A 14284-nucleotide genomic window follows, 5' to 3' on the forward strand; every position below is an offset into this window, starting at 1 on the left:
TTTGTCTGAAAAGTTTTCCTACTGCATTTCTATGTTCCTTCTCTTCCTTTCTATGACAGCCTCTTCTTTCTCTTAAGCTCAGTCTTCCCACAACGTTCCTATCTTTCAATGTTGAAGTTCCTAGACTGCTGCCAGACTGCTTCTTTCTGAGCTGAGTCAGTCCTTTCTCAGCTGCAATTCCCAGCAATAAATAAGGAAATTCTGCTTGCAGAAATGCTGTGCCTAGACTGCTGGAATCTTAGAAATGCTGCTGCAGTAGAAGATGAAAGAAAAACACGATAAACAACACCCATAAAATAATGTTGTGATGTTTTATACCAGTTGTGAATGCTGAAACGAGTTTAATATTGAAACTGGGCAAAAGCTTTAGAAATGGTTTGAAGATTTTTTGAGAGTTTTCTGATTAACAATTTGACTTACGGAAAAAAAAAATCTCTATTAAAGGTTAGACCTTACTTTGTGTAAATATAGGAGTAAATATATTTAGGTTATCACGAATATCACGTCAGATATATCATAAAAGTCTGCTCAAACTTCCAAGTAATAGTAGAGGGAAATAAAGCTGCCGTGTGTTTCCATTCTAATTGAGTAACACCATTTATGAAATGGAAGTGGTGTTTGAGACCAAAGATTAAGAGAGATGTTGTTTAATGGTAGTCAAATACTTGTGTATACTTGTGCATTGAATCAGTTATCATAAGCTCTAAAATGCACACATAGTCTCAGATATAATTGATGGTGTTGCCACTACTACGGCTTTCATGCTTTAAGCTAGTGCTTGTAAAAGAAGTCCTCCTGGTAAAAAACCCTCTAGCACATAACCAGACCACTCTGGCCTTTTATTGGATGTACAGGGCAGATCTTAGGCAGCAAAATAATTAAGTAAAATCATCTGAAAGAAGATATTTCTGGGAGGATCCAGTAAAATGAAGTTCATTCTTGCAAAGGAAGAATGAACCAGCTCTGTAATTCAGGTGGATCCACGCTTCCTCATCTTCACTCCCCTCATCTGTGGAGCTCTTCAAGTAACTCCTTTCTGGAGGTGCTGTACAGGTAACATCTGCAAAGCATCGTCGTCATCACTGAAAAGCAGCGATGGTGTTTTGTTGTGTGCTAACTGCAAGGGTTTCCAATTAGAATTACAGCTCATCAAGACTGCCAGCAGGCTTCTGAGTGGTTAAACCTCCAATTTTCATTGAACTGCCTTTAGCTGGTAATAAAAGCTGTGTTTTGAAACAGGCAAACTACATAGTATCAGTAGTTAGTTAAATTCAAGTTGGGTTTGCATTCAGGATAATTGCATGAAATGGAATCTAATTGATTTAGTTGAAATGTGTATTTTATTCAGAAAAGTGCTGTAAAATGTCATTCCTTTCTAGAGAGTTTCCTGTTTTTTTTTTCCATTTTCTATTCTATTTCTATTTTTTTTTAATTATTTTTATTTTTAAATTATGTTGTTCTTTTAAGAATAATTAACATGTAAGGAACAAGACAGAAGATGAGTTCTCTGGTTGGAAGCCAAGGAGCTTCAGAGTTTCCATACAAATGGAAAAGCTGTTTAAAAACTAAGCTAAATTCATAATATTCATCTTGTACTGCCAAAAATATTTAGCACGGTGTGAAATGTAGAGAAATATATTGCACTAATTTGTAAGACAGTCATACCAAAGGTCACTGGAATTTTTCCAGCTTCCTATGCCACAGAAGAAGAAGCAAGGAACGAGCATATTTTTTAAAACATTAACCAAGCAAAGCATATTTTTTAGGACAAGCTGTCTCTGAGAACAACGTGGCAGTCTTTAAAGGTATGGAATCATTCCAAAATAGTAAACACATCAGCCATGTCTAAGTATAAAATAATTTGGGGGCGGAAGGGTTGTGGGGAAATGGAAACGATATATTATTTAAATCTCATTGTATGAATGGAGTTGTAAGTATTAATTAAAGAAAATTCTTGATTTAAATGGTAGTATAAGGACATCTTTTAACTATTTCAGATTATTTTTTAAATTCACAGGGTATCATAGGGGCAGTCTGAACCTGGCCTCAATTTCACGTGGTGTAATGAACCTATTAGCGTTAAGAATTCAGACTACTACTATCCAGCAAAACAAGTAAGAACATTTAATACTTTAAATGCTCCAGCAGTCTCCTCCGTTACATACTAGCTTAAAGCATACCTCCTCCGTACTCATGATAAAATGTAAAGGTGAGAAAAAAAGGCTGTTTTGCCTTCTGTCTGCTTCATCATGCAGGCACATCTGACAGCAAAATAATGTGCCTGTTATGCCCAAGCTTGCTTGTCCAAGGGGTGCTGTTTAGCTAGAGGCCTAATTTGCAGCTGATCAAATATATGGACATGTCATTATTTTTTGATGATGTGGAAAAAGTAATTATTGATCTCCAGTTGCAAAAGCAATATTCAGAGTGATAAAAGGAATTTTAAGATATTCGGCAACAGAAGTTATCAAATGCAGCAAAAATAATTCTCTAAATTGGACATGTTTAAAAACTTCTAAAAAATAGACTTTTCTATTCAAAGTAATCAGCAGTTGAAAACATGACACATGATCCATCTTCCAACAACCTTACTGTAGTCTTTTCAGGACAGAAGTGTCCAGGGGAGGTCTGGAATGCTGTTTGAGAGTTCACACTTTAAAATCACAGAATCCTTTCGAAGTTTGTATCTCAGATGGCAGAGTATCTGCCACTCAGGATTACTGCAGTGTAAGTATGGGCAAACTGTTCTGACGTCCCCCTCTGTGATGTTGGAGGAAGCCTAGACTTAAGTTGCCAACTGTAGTAAGAAAGTAGAGAACAAAACACATAGAAAGTATAATTAGAAATTACCGAACTTTTGCTTGACTACTTCTATCTCTTCTTTCTTTATGTTTGCTTTTTTCTGGCAATCATTTTTGATGTTAATGGAAAATTCCTTTACAAAAAAAGATTGCCCCATGAAGAAAAAGTAAATGCACTCAAGCAGAAAAGGAAAACGTATGGATCAATATTCAGGTACACCTTACTTGCCTGTCACCTCACAACAAAGAAATGCATTTTTATTACATGGCCAGACAGCTCCCAGTGCTGTTGATTCTTCTTCTCTATAACATTTATAAAATTTTAGCACAGTTATGAGAATAAAATTGGATCTCATAATTCACACAAGATCTTGAAGGGCAAGAATCTATAAATTTTAAATCATTATTAAACAATGCTTTCTGATAAAATTTCTTCTAATTTCTTTGAAATTTTTTGTTCTTTCTTTGGAGAGGTGAGAATTTCATTGGTATTTGTTTAAAAAGTAATTTGATTTATAAAATCAGAACTAATAATTAATTGGCATTATAAGTTAGTTAAAACTTGCAAGCACATTGTTATAAGAGACTTAAAAATTAAGGTAGATCTCTGCATAGTTGATGTCACCTGAACTCTGCTGTGCAATGGACAGCTTTTAGGAAGTCAGTTGCTGTTCTGGTTAAGTGTATAGAAATGAACTAGAAATAAGTATTTGTGCAATCCGTCTCAAAAAATAGTTGTGAATTGGATATGTGCTGAATTGTGTACTAAATTAATTCCAGAGATGTGAAAATTCACTAGTAGTAAGAGACAGAAACACCAGGAAGGACGCGTTCACAGCACTTGTGCATCTGCCTGCAGCACCGCCAACACTGCTTCCTCCAGAGGAACACTGGCAGTGTGGAGCCCAGCCCAGACTTTCTGAATTAGCCCCTGGGGGTCCTGTCTCTGTTTGCTGTTATGCATCTGGAAAAGATCAGCCTCACGAGTGAGGTTCTTCAAATAGGTACCTATGTGGTGTGAGTATCTGCTTACAGTGAAGTTTCTCTGTCACAGCTCCTGTCCGGAGTTTTGAAGATTGCTATAAGTGTTTAAATGTTCAAGAATGCATGTTTTGTGAAAAACAAAAGGGGTATTCTAAATTGGAAAAATGGAAGTGAAATAGGGTGAATTATGCCATTTACCTAGTATTAAGAAATTGTATTCATTTTAATTTGGTTTTAAGTCCTTTGAACTCCTTTAGAACTACCTGACATTCACAGAGATAGCCTTAGGAGGAGAGGTACAATTTTTTTCCTGCTAGAATACATTAGTGTCTCTCTCTCAAGCTATCCAGAGAAAGCTAAATAGCTGAAGATTCATTGACCAAAAAAAAAAAAAAAAAAAGTGAAGAAGCATTATAAAATCATGAGCATCATATCAAAGGCTGTTTTTAACTTAGAGGTGCTAGGCATGATCCTTGCCAAAATTACTTTTAGAATTGGCACAATTAAGTCAACTATACCATGACCTTGTAATAAAAACAAATCTGTTCTTTTTTCAAATTCAGATTCATGGCTCTGCCAACATCCTCCATAACAAATTTCAGGAACAGATAAAGAAAAAAAAGACTAGCCATGAAGAAATTTCTCTAGCCTCATTTTTATACTGTATGAAAATATATACAGAAGGAGGGCATATCCAAAAGTGAGACCAAACACAGGAATTTGAAAAAACAAGAAACAGGTTCACTGCAGTGGTAGGTGCTCAGATGCACCTGCCTATAACTGCTTTCTAATCACAAATTTTCCAGTTTTGCAGTTCAATATTCTCAATTTGAGTTATTTAACCGTTGTTCTACCGTTTTATTTTCTTCTTTGATTATGAATTTTCTCCAAGTCTTTAATTATTATGGGAAAAAAAATAAATATGACATGATATATCCTTACACTAAACACTAAATAACTAGAATGGAGCTGAAGTGTGGTAAGAGAATAACATAACTGATTTTATGTGTTAAGAAGAGAAAAATCTGCATAGCTTAACACAGATTTTAATGTAGCCTCGATGAAGCTTTTCCAAATACACAAAAGACTTGGCTCAAAGCTATGGCTCTTTGGTTTGTATTATTTAGTATGACTTCAGCAGACATGAATCCATAGTCTAGACAAGTTATGTTTGATTTTAAATAGTTTTGATCTCATTATTTTACATTTTGGTTAAAGTTTTGAGGGTATATCAGAAAAAAAATAATAGAAAGGGAACAAATACGAAGTTCTTAAAAGTCCCTTTGATTCTTGCTATGTCAGATCCCATTATTAAAGTACTAAAGAGAAATCATTTCCTACAGAAAAAAAGCTACACTTGATGCCCACAGTGTTCTGTTGCGTAGATAGCAGCAAGCAGGCATTGCTAAGTGCCTGATCTTTGAACTGGTACAAGATAATTGAAGTTGATGGGGTTATTCTAATGTAACTGAGAGGAGAGTGAGGCCCAGTCTTCTGAATTGTCAGTTTTAAAGATCATGAATGAGAGTAGTTTTAATAACAGGACTTTCTGTAATGAAATATAATTTGGATTTTTCCAGGAGGCTGAGCCCTCTGATAGACAAGACATTTCCTGAAATTCCCCAGGCATAAAACTGGAAATGTTATATAGAGGCGATAGGAGGAAACGTGGCTTCTCATTTTGGAAAACTTTCTCTCGCGTTCTTATTAAAACACTGACTCTCAAGATAATGATGTAGAGATTTGTACGCATTGCAACATCCTTTTATTGGGCATTAACAGTTCTACGAGGCTGATATAACATCACACTACTGATATCTCTGCAGAAAATAAGAGCCATCAATACCGATCAAATAACCTTTGAGTTGAAGTATGGATGAATTTTTAGAGCTACAGCCATGAGGTGTGGGCAGTGAAGACCTTGGCACATGCATAAGCTTTTTCAAGGGTGTTCTGCATGTATTTTACTTACATCAGTTAAATAAAATGAATTAGTTAAAAGATTGGCTCCCACCAGGAAGTGAATGGAAGTATATGATTTGCTGTCAGTGAAATTGAATTAGGAACATGCTTAAAGGTTTGACTGAATCATAATCTTACAACTTCATTTTTCTTGTGCATTAATTGAATGATATCGTTTAGTGACTTTTAAAGTAAGCATACATGATATGCACTGTTTAATTAATGAAGGAAAATGAATTACATCTTTGGTATTTTTCATGTAATGAACATTTATTTATAGAAATTACTGTATTTATATCAAGAGAAACTATAGTGTGCTTTGTCTTTTGACTGAGGTTTTTAATGGAAAATGAAAAATTACCAATAAATACTTTTTATATTCAGGAATAATTGTAATGCATTAATCCATCTAACTTATGCACATTTGCCATATACACCTAGAGTTATTTCAGAATCTGTAGGTTCATTTCTAGCTTTTCAAAATATTATACAGGATAGATTCTAAATATGTTTTTTTGTTTGCAGTGTTGAAATCTGTTTATCTTGATTATGTGATTATTCTCATAACTAAATTTGACACGGCTGTAATGTATTTGTGTTATTGCTGTCATATATATGTTCTTTACTATTTCAACGTTTTTTTCTTTATGAGATGGAGTTTTCTAAAGCTTAGCTTAAAAAGCATCCAGAAGAAATCCAAAGACAAGCTGTAGAAGAAGCCTATCCAATAAACTGGTGAGAACAGCAGGATCACATTCTGGCTGTTAAGCATGACTTACCTAGGCATCAATTTTAAAATGCCTTAAAAATCAAGGTTTTAGCACTGGGCCCCCACAAGTCAGAAAAGACTTACAGTTCTAACAATTCTTTAACAGTAGTTGTAATTGGAAGTCCACTTCAATAAATGGCAGGGCTTTTTTTGGTTCATTGGCTTTAGATCTGGCTCTAGAAACAGTTTCACTGAAATTAGTTCATACTATGTAAAACACATATGTATGTCCTTCCACAGTTAATGCCTGTGCTAGTAGGCCAAATAATGAGTTAAACAAACTTGGCATAGGTACTGAACTTACAAAGAAATGTCAGTGTACATCTCAAAATCCCTCGTGTGCTGTGATTAATGCAGGAGCAGTGTTAAAATAGAGGAGTCAGTGTAGCCAGACAGCGAGGTGTTTGGCAGAACCTCTGGTGGGCTTTAATACAGTGTGTGCTTTTACAGTACTGGACTATTTTGAAGCAGTAATTTCATGGAAACCTTAAATACAAAGAGAAACCCCATGCCCTAGGAGGCCATGGCTTCTTGTACTTCTTTTTTTCTCGCTGAAATCATAAAAATAATTCGTCAGGTTCAAGCAGAAATTGAACCTTTCTTCAGAGTTCCTGCTGCTCTGACTTAGGGTATGATTCTGCAGCTCTTTAAGTAAATACAAAACCTTGACCTATCAGCACGTTTAATACACGTGCAACAGAATATGTATAACAGGAATTCTTTGTTTTATTTCATCTGTACAGTAGCTTCAATTAATTAAATCTATTGCTTCAAAAATGCAATTAGAACTTGTTTTTGATATGAAGTAGCTTTTACTGTAAAAAGAACATGCTCTTGGGCCTAGCTACCTACCAGAAGTTGGGAAATTGTGCCAACTCCTTCCTATATTTTTGTTACTACTTCATTATGTTAATGATGCCCAAATAGGCAGAGATTAGTTTCTTTCATTTCATTCCATTTCAGTTTTCAGAGGTTTCACCATAAGAACTATTACGAGCTACTTCAGTTATTAAGCACACAAGAAATGTACTCGTGCATTTCTGAAACGTTTATCTTACCAAGGGAGAATACAGCAGAATTCTCCAAGCTTATTACATGTAACTATTTTTGAAAACAGGTATTGGGAAATAGTATTTTCCACTCCAGTATTTTATTTTATTTGTTTTTTGTAACAGCGCACACAAAATGCCAAGAATGCTTAGAACTCAATAATGTGACACCAGTCCCTTCTTTCCTAGTCCTTAAGATAGAAAATAATGATCGTTATAGATTTTTGCCTTATGCTGACATCTAAGGCTCACATGGAAAACACAAAAGAGCAGCCTATGATAATAGCTTAAAGAAAAGAGGCTTTTAAAAGAAACCTTCTAAAACAAAAAAGAAGCTACTGTTAGGAGCCAAAACAAATCCTTATTTTAATTGCCATGCACTGAACAGGGAGGCTCAGCCTTGCCGCGCTCCTCCTAGCGCAGACAGCCGCAGCGTTTAAAGAACCCTTCACATTTAGCTCCTTGTTTGTGATAACTCTAAGAGGAGGTGTCCCAGGGCCCAGACTCCGCATGGTAGGATAATACAGAGCACAGCTCTGCAGAGCATCTCTTTGGAGCCCAGCAGTGAGGTGCACGCTGTGTCTGTTCAATACTGTTACTGGGGCTCTCCAGGATCTTCTCCCCTCGCTTCCCATATCTCAGGCCATCCCCCCACATCGCAGCCTGGTTCAGTGATGGGGTGAGAGGGAACGGCCTCAAGTTGCACCAGGGGAGGTTCAGGTTGGATAGCAGGAAGAATTCCTTCTCTGAAAGAGCAACCAGGTGCTGGAACGGGCTGCCCGGGGAGCTGGTGGGTCACTGTCTGTGGAGACGTTCAAGGAACGTTTAGACATCGTGCTGAGGGACGTGGCTGAGCGGGAAATATTGGTGACGGGCGAGCAGTCGGGCTGAAGCATCTTGGAAGTCTTTTTTGTTTGTATATTTGCTTTCTTCCCCACAGGCTCATCAAAAGTTTTCCAACCAACTTTTTGTTTCCCACTCTCGCTGTTCTGCTCCAGCCGAGGCCCTCGGTGAGGAAGGACAGCGAGGAGCAGGGCGGGGAACCGCGGCGCCCAGCGCTCCTGTTTTCCCCGTTAGTTCGGGTCGGTTCTGCAGCGCGCACGCGACGCTCGGGCACGAGCAGGCTGCCGCGCGGCCCGCCACGCGGGGTTCCCGCCGCCGCCGCCGGGTGGCGCCTCAGCAACGGCAGCCGCCGCCGCCCCCGGTCCCCTCGGCGGCGCTGAGGCGGGACGGCCCGCGGGGCTCAGGTGAGCCGGGCAGAGCTGCGCTGCGCTGCGCTGCGACGGACCGCGGCCCCGCCTCGGCACCCCGGAAGGCGACCTGAGGGGCAGGGCGGTGCCCTGAGGAAGGCTGCGGAGGTTCCAGATGGACTCCCGTGCGGCGCCCGGAGCCGGCACGCTGTAGCGGCGGCGACGTCCCGTTTCCCGCCTCTCGTCCCGGCCGCCTTCTCTCACAGTGAGTTGCGCGCTGCTGCCTCGGCGGCGGCTCTGAATTCCGCTGTGTCCCGTTCCTGTGTCGGAGGGCTCTTCCTGACTTGCTAATCCACGCGTGCTCCTTGAGAGCTTGTCTGTAGTTCAGCCTCTAGAATACCGGGCTCCGCATGCCGGAGGTGCTGTGAGGGCTGGAAGGAGTCTGTAAGTGTTTCGAATTAATAGAAGGAAAAGAAGGCTGCATTAAAGTTTTCAAATTGGCAGCGCGTTTAAAGCTGAGATAAATGTGATTCTGCTGGCTTCACCCAAGTGAAGTAAGTCGCTGTTGTACTCTGGTGGGCTTTTTTCTCGTCCTCTGATGACACTTTGCAAAGCTTGAGGAGAAATTTTACACGCAGCTCTAGTATACTTTATTATTTTAAAAAAAGAAGTCTATGTATGTATGTATGTTCTCTAAAGGAAGGGAATAATAACGATGAAGAAACACGAAACTTATCTGCAGGCTGCACTGCTTGTATGCAGCTTCTGTATGTGGCTGAGCTGTTCTTGCTAGATATGGTTGGATGAGGAAATTAGCTTTGGCCCATGCCTGCAGACCTTTAAAAGAAAAGGCCTGAGGAGGAGATTTTGCTTAACAACTGTTCGTGCCCTTGCATAGCAATCCAGTGCTTCATAAATCCAGAAATGGGCTTGTGCAGCTGTGGAAGGTGTTGTTCACTTTGCCAAGGGAAGCCCTGCTCTGAGATAGGTTAATGCTGGCACATCCCTCTTGTCCTGTGGGGGCAGGAGTGGATGGAGAGCCTGTACGGCTCTTCTGTTCTGGGGCCATGCTATGTTGCACACTGCAGCTATCTTTGCAGTCCTTTGTGGTTTGCCTAGCACACTTTATCTGTTGCAGGGCAACTAGCTGCTATTTCACAACCTGTATGATGACAGGTGGGTGTCAGGAAGGGATGCTGTTCAGCAGAGTGTTAAGTGTAATGCGGGGTTCCTGTCTTCTACCTGTTTGTTTATTTATGCCCTCTGCTATTTATATTTGCTCAGTCCATTTGTCCCCAGTCATTGTAACCGACGAAGGGTATCTGGATGACAGTAATGAAGATTGTTTGCTTCACAGAAATGTGTTGCCTGTTACTATCATGGGTTACTGAACGTCAGCATAATAAGTGTGAATGATAAAAGAGGCTGAATGGGCTCACTTTTCGTATAGGTGGATTGTGATGGCATTAGGTAGTCTTCAGAAGATCGGTTTTGGGATAAACATAGCAAGAAGATACTGTCTCCAAACAGTATCTTGTCTGTGTAGAGATATTGCATCAAATGAGGAAAGAATATGGAAGAGAATAAAGCAGGCACTGCAAGCCTGTCCCAGGAAATAGCAGACAAGCATGCAGGCTATGCTAATTAGTACTCTGAGAGGATCTATTTTTCCCCCTTTTACAGTAGCTGATGGCAAACAATGAGCCTAGTTCTGTTCCCTCACCCCAAGGGTTTGTATAAATATATCCACACAGCTTGACTCTGGTTTACTTTTCTCCCCTCTGTTCTTTATATTTAGTCTATTTGTAACTCTGACATTTCACTAGGACTTCTATTGCTTCTCTTCCATCTGTGTTTTTATTTGGAGTTATCTCCTTTTCCTCCCCTACATCCTCTATAAAGATTTTAATTAGTTTCTTGCTAATTTTTGCTCTGTTAGTTTCCTTCTCTTGTAGAGAGATAAGTTGGATGAAAATAAAGCTACTAATTTGTCTTTGTGCTTTCTCCTATTTTGTGTCATTTTGTTCTGCTAGACAAGCTATCTTTGATTTAGTGGGGTTGGAGTATGAGTGCATAATAGATTATCTGTCACTGGACCAAATCAATCATGGTTAACAGTGTATTGACAAGAGCATATAGCAAGTATCCTTGACCTGAGGTTGAAAATACCTGTTATCAATGGCTTATGTGGTTCTTGCTGCTGCTTGGCCTGAACTCTGAGGCAGAGCTTTCCGTATCAGCTTTTCTTATTCTCCGGTATTCTGCTATATGTTCTTATTTTCCCACATTCTCCTTATTCTCCCCGTATTCTGGCTTTCTTTCTTCGAGCCTTTTTGAGCTATTGTAGACCACCTCATTCATTGACGGCGCACAGAAGAACCCAACTCATGTCCAGGAGTTCTTAAAAGAGAAACTCGTGTGCTTTAGATACAAGTCACCATTTAAATGTTGAGGTTACAATGAGATTTTCACTGAAGTTTGGCTGCCGTTTAATTGCTCAGGTTAGGTCGGTTGGTTTTTTACATATTTATTTGTGGTAACTGATACTGTATGTTGTTGGAGGGAGGATGTTGAACTGGTCTTGCTATTATTGTGGTTCCTTTGTTCATTTTAAGCACTGATGCTTAAGCATTTCATTCACATGGCCATAGGCACTTCTAATAGCATTTTTTTTTTAATGATGTAGCAAAATGTTCCTGCTGTTTGTTGTGTAACGCTTGCTCTGTATGCTTCTCTTTCAGCAGGAAGTAGTATTTTCCCTTCTTAATGGAGATGTTTAGTTCTTTGCCTTAAGATTCTGTGCAAATGAGGGCGCTGAGCTACTTGTAAAGCAGTCAGGAAATGGCAGGGTCAGCCTGAACCTTTGTTCTCAGTTGCAAACATACAGGTGAGATGCTCACAGTGTTATTGTTGGTTACATCTGAATTCAGAAATCAGAACGTTGATTATATTTGAGCAGATATATAAAAAGCACAGCTGAATTTTTTGATGCTTAAGTTCAGTATTGGCTGAAAAGCTTGCTGAGGAGCTTGTTTTGGGACTGCGTGTATCTTTACAAAGATGAAATGGTGATGCAGAGTAAGTAAAGTAATTACTGGCAAGTGAGAAATAAAAGACTTGGAGGAAGATTATTGATGTACTTTGCTACTTCAAGAAAAATGTGTTTGGTAAGCTTCCAGGCAAGCAATGTCTGTGCTCAAGTTTGGCTTGCAATTTATGGACAAATGAAAATATATTCTGCCTACAGTGTAACTAGATCATCTTTATCTTGCTTATCAAAACATGCATATATTCATGCAGGAATGACAGAAATTCTACTGGGATGCATTTTTTTTTTTTATTTTCTGCTTTTTAAAAATGAAAATATTTTATCATACTGTCTCATAGGCCTGGCATCCGAGCACCTTCTGGTAGCATAATCAATGGTGTGCTATCTTGTCTGCTTTTTATCTCCCAAAGAAGGACGATAAGCTTTTTGAGGAGGAAGGTGAAATGTTTTCCTGTGTGGGCCGAATTGTAAATACATGGTGTGAGAGGGCAGGATAATAGTTTGCTTTCCAGATGAGTCAGCATTGAGGAGAAATCACAGAATGGCCAGGGTTGTTTGGGACCTCAAGGATCATGAATCTCCAACCCCCCTGCCATGTGCAGGGCCACCAACCTCCTCATGTAATGCTAGACCAGGCTGCCCAGGGCCCCATCCAACCTGGCCTTGAACACTTCCAGGGACGGGGCGTGATCTCTCTTGATTCCTGCTTTTTTGTATTTGTTTCAATTATTTGTGTGGTCTGTGCAACAAAGAGAAGCTTGGGGCACAAAGTGAGAAGCATGGCACTCTTGGTGCACATATAGCTTCTTGTTTCTTTCACGTTTGTTGTCACATCAGCCCTTCCATGCACCATTTCTCCTTTTGAGAGTTCACAACGCTCAGCCTAGTCTATTCCTCAGGACTTGAGTTTGAACACATGCTCCTTTTCCAATTGCTTTCCTGTAGGATTGTGTTGACATACAGCCGCTTTCTGTTTCTACAAATATTTGATTCTGAAAGAAAAAGTTTAAAAAGATGGAATTTAGTCTAATCTTGGCTCAACTGAAGTGCTACTAGGAAGCAGGTTGCTTGCTCCTGTCTGGAGCCAGCAGAGCCACATTGGAAAAAGAGCAGAATCAGATAATGAAAAAGCAGGACAAATGTGGTATAACTGTTGTCCACTCTAAACCATCGCATTTTAGAAAAAAAAGAATTGCATGATTGAAAGCTTTGTCTCTTGTCCACTTACTCAACAAGCTCACCGAAGGCTAACAAAAAGTTTTCACTTGAGCCAAATTTAGTTAAAGTGCAGGTTAAAAAGATTAAAAGAAAAACTCTTTGTATTAACTTGTAGAGTGCAAAATGCTCATATCATCAACATGTCGGAGAAGCAAGATTGCCAAAGATATGAACAAATGCTGATTCTTCACAGACTTACTCAAAGGGCAGTAACAAAATAGTGCTCCTCTGTCAGCCTTTGGGTTTGAGAGGGCTCTGAATTTTGGGGAGTTGTTTGTTTCATCGGGGTTTGGAGGAGGATGTGACACTATTGGAACTGAAAGAGTAACTGATGACATTTCCAGATTTTCCTTCTGTCTTCTGACCTAAAAAGAGAGCTACTTTATTAAGATACTAGCTTTCTTTAACTGTAAGTGTGAGACTTGATTCTGGGTTTCATCTCCACTGATGCGTTTTAAGCTGTGTTCCGCTTCGCCCCCTGCTGATTTAGGGCAAAATTGAGGTCTAAAAATCAAACGAAATGAATCTCTAGATAGAGTGTGTCTACAGTAGGGATTTATAGCTATGTGTATTTTCCATTTTCTAACTGCTTTCCTTTAAATGTTTTTGTGTAAATGTCTGGCATAGAATATATTGTATTACAGAGGAGGTGTAAACTCTCTGCCAAAAAAGATGTAACTTCAGTGAAGAGAAAAACTTATATGAGATTTATGTATATGGTTGTGGATACTCCCTCCTTGGAAGCAGTCAAGGCCAGACTGGATGGGCTGGGAGCAACCTGGTCTAGAGGGAGGTGTCCCTGTCTATAGCAGGGGGTTGGAACTACGTGATCTTAAAGGTCCCTTCCAGCCCAAACCATTCTGTGTTTCTATAAACTTTAAACCAAAAGTCTTTCTGACTGTGCAGGGGAGGAGAACCAAAACAAATGTGGTGAGCAAAAAAGAACCAAAGAACAACAGTGGGTGAACAGAGGAGTTGTTATGAAGTCACTGTTCTTCTGTAAGCAGGTGGCCACAGTGCCTACTAAAAACATTGCCTCAAAGTTCAGAGACGTGGCCTTTGCCTCCTTTGCCTGCCCGGCTGCTAGCATGTTCCATTGTTTTAAGCCTCTGCACTGGGCTTGGCATTCTTGGCTTATTTTTTTGCTGTTAGTTTTCTGTTAAAGGTTCAGTGTTTTCTACTGTTAACAACTGCTGAAGTCTCTGAAGTGTGAGGGCAGAAACCAACTGGTTACAGAGAAGCAGTGTGAGCTGCTGGCATTC

At 39.5% G+C, this 14284-nt stretch overlaps 2 protein-coding genes across 23 annotated transcripts in view; both read left to right on the top strand.

The window, feature by feature from the left end:
• LOC116237840 (uncharacterized) overlaps nucleotides 1-5998 on the top strand; it is a 202483-nt gene extending 196485 nt beyond the window's left edge. For all 16 annotated transcript variants that reach the window (XR_016466559.1, XR_016466558.1, XR_016466563.1 and 13 more), the window contains 4 exons: nucleotides 1767-1805; nucleotides 2018-3015; nucleotides 3582-3818; nucleotides 5366-5998. The gene's annotated coding sequence lies outside the window, so the exon portion shown is untranslated. The remainder of the gene's footprint in view (nucleotides 1-1766; nucleotides 1806-2017; nucleotides 3016-3581; nucleotides 3819-5365) is intronic.
• Nucleotides 5999-8764: 2766 nt separating this feature from the next.
• MPPED2 (metallophosphoesterase domain containing 2) overlaps nucleotides 8765-14284 on the top strand; it is a 194172-nt gene continuing 188652 nt past the window's right edge. For all 7 annotated transcript variants that reach the window (XM_090140130.1, XM_090140132.1, XM_090140133.1 and 4 more), the window contains exon 1: nucleotides 8765-9020. The gene's annotated coding sequence lies outside the window, so the exon portion shown is untranslated. The remainder of the gene's footprint in view (nucleotides 9021-14284) is intronic.

Source organism: Phasianus colchicus, chromosome 5 (assembly GCF_987193195.1).
Source record: "Phasianus colchicus chromosome 5, bPhaCol1.hap1.1, whole genome shotgun sequence".
Classification (NCBI taxonomy): Eukaryota; Metazoa; Chordata; class Aves; order Galliformes; family Phasianidae; genus Phasianus; species Phasianus colchicus.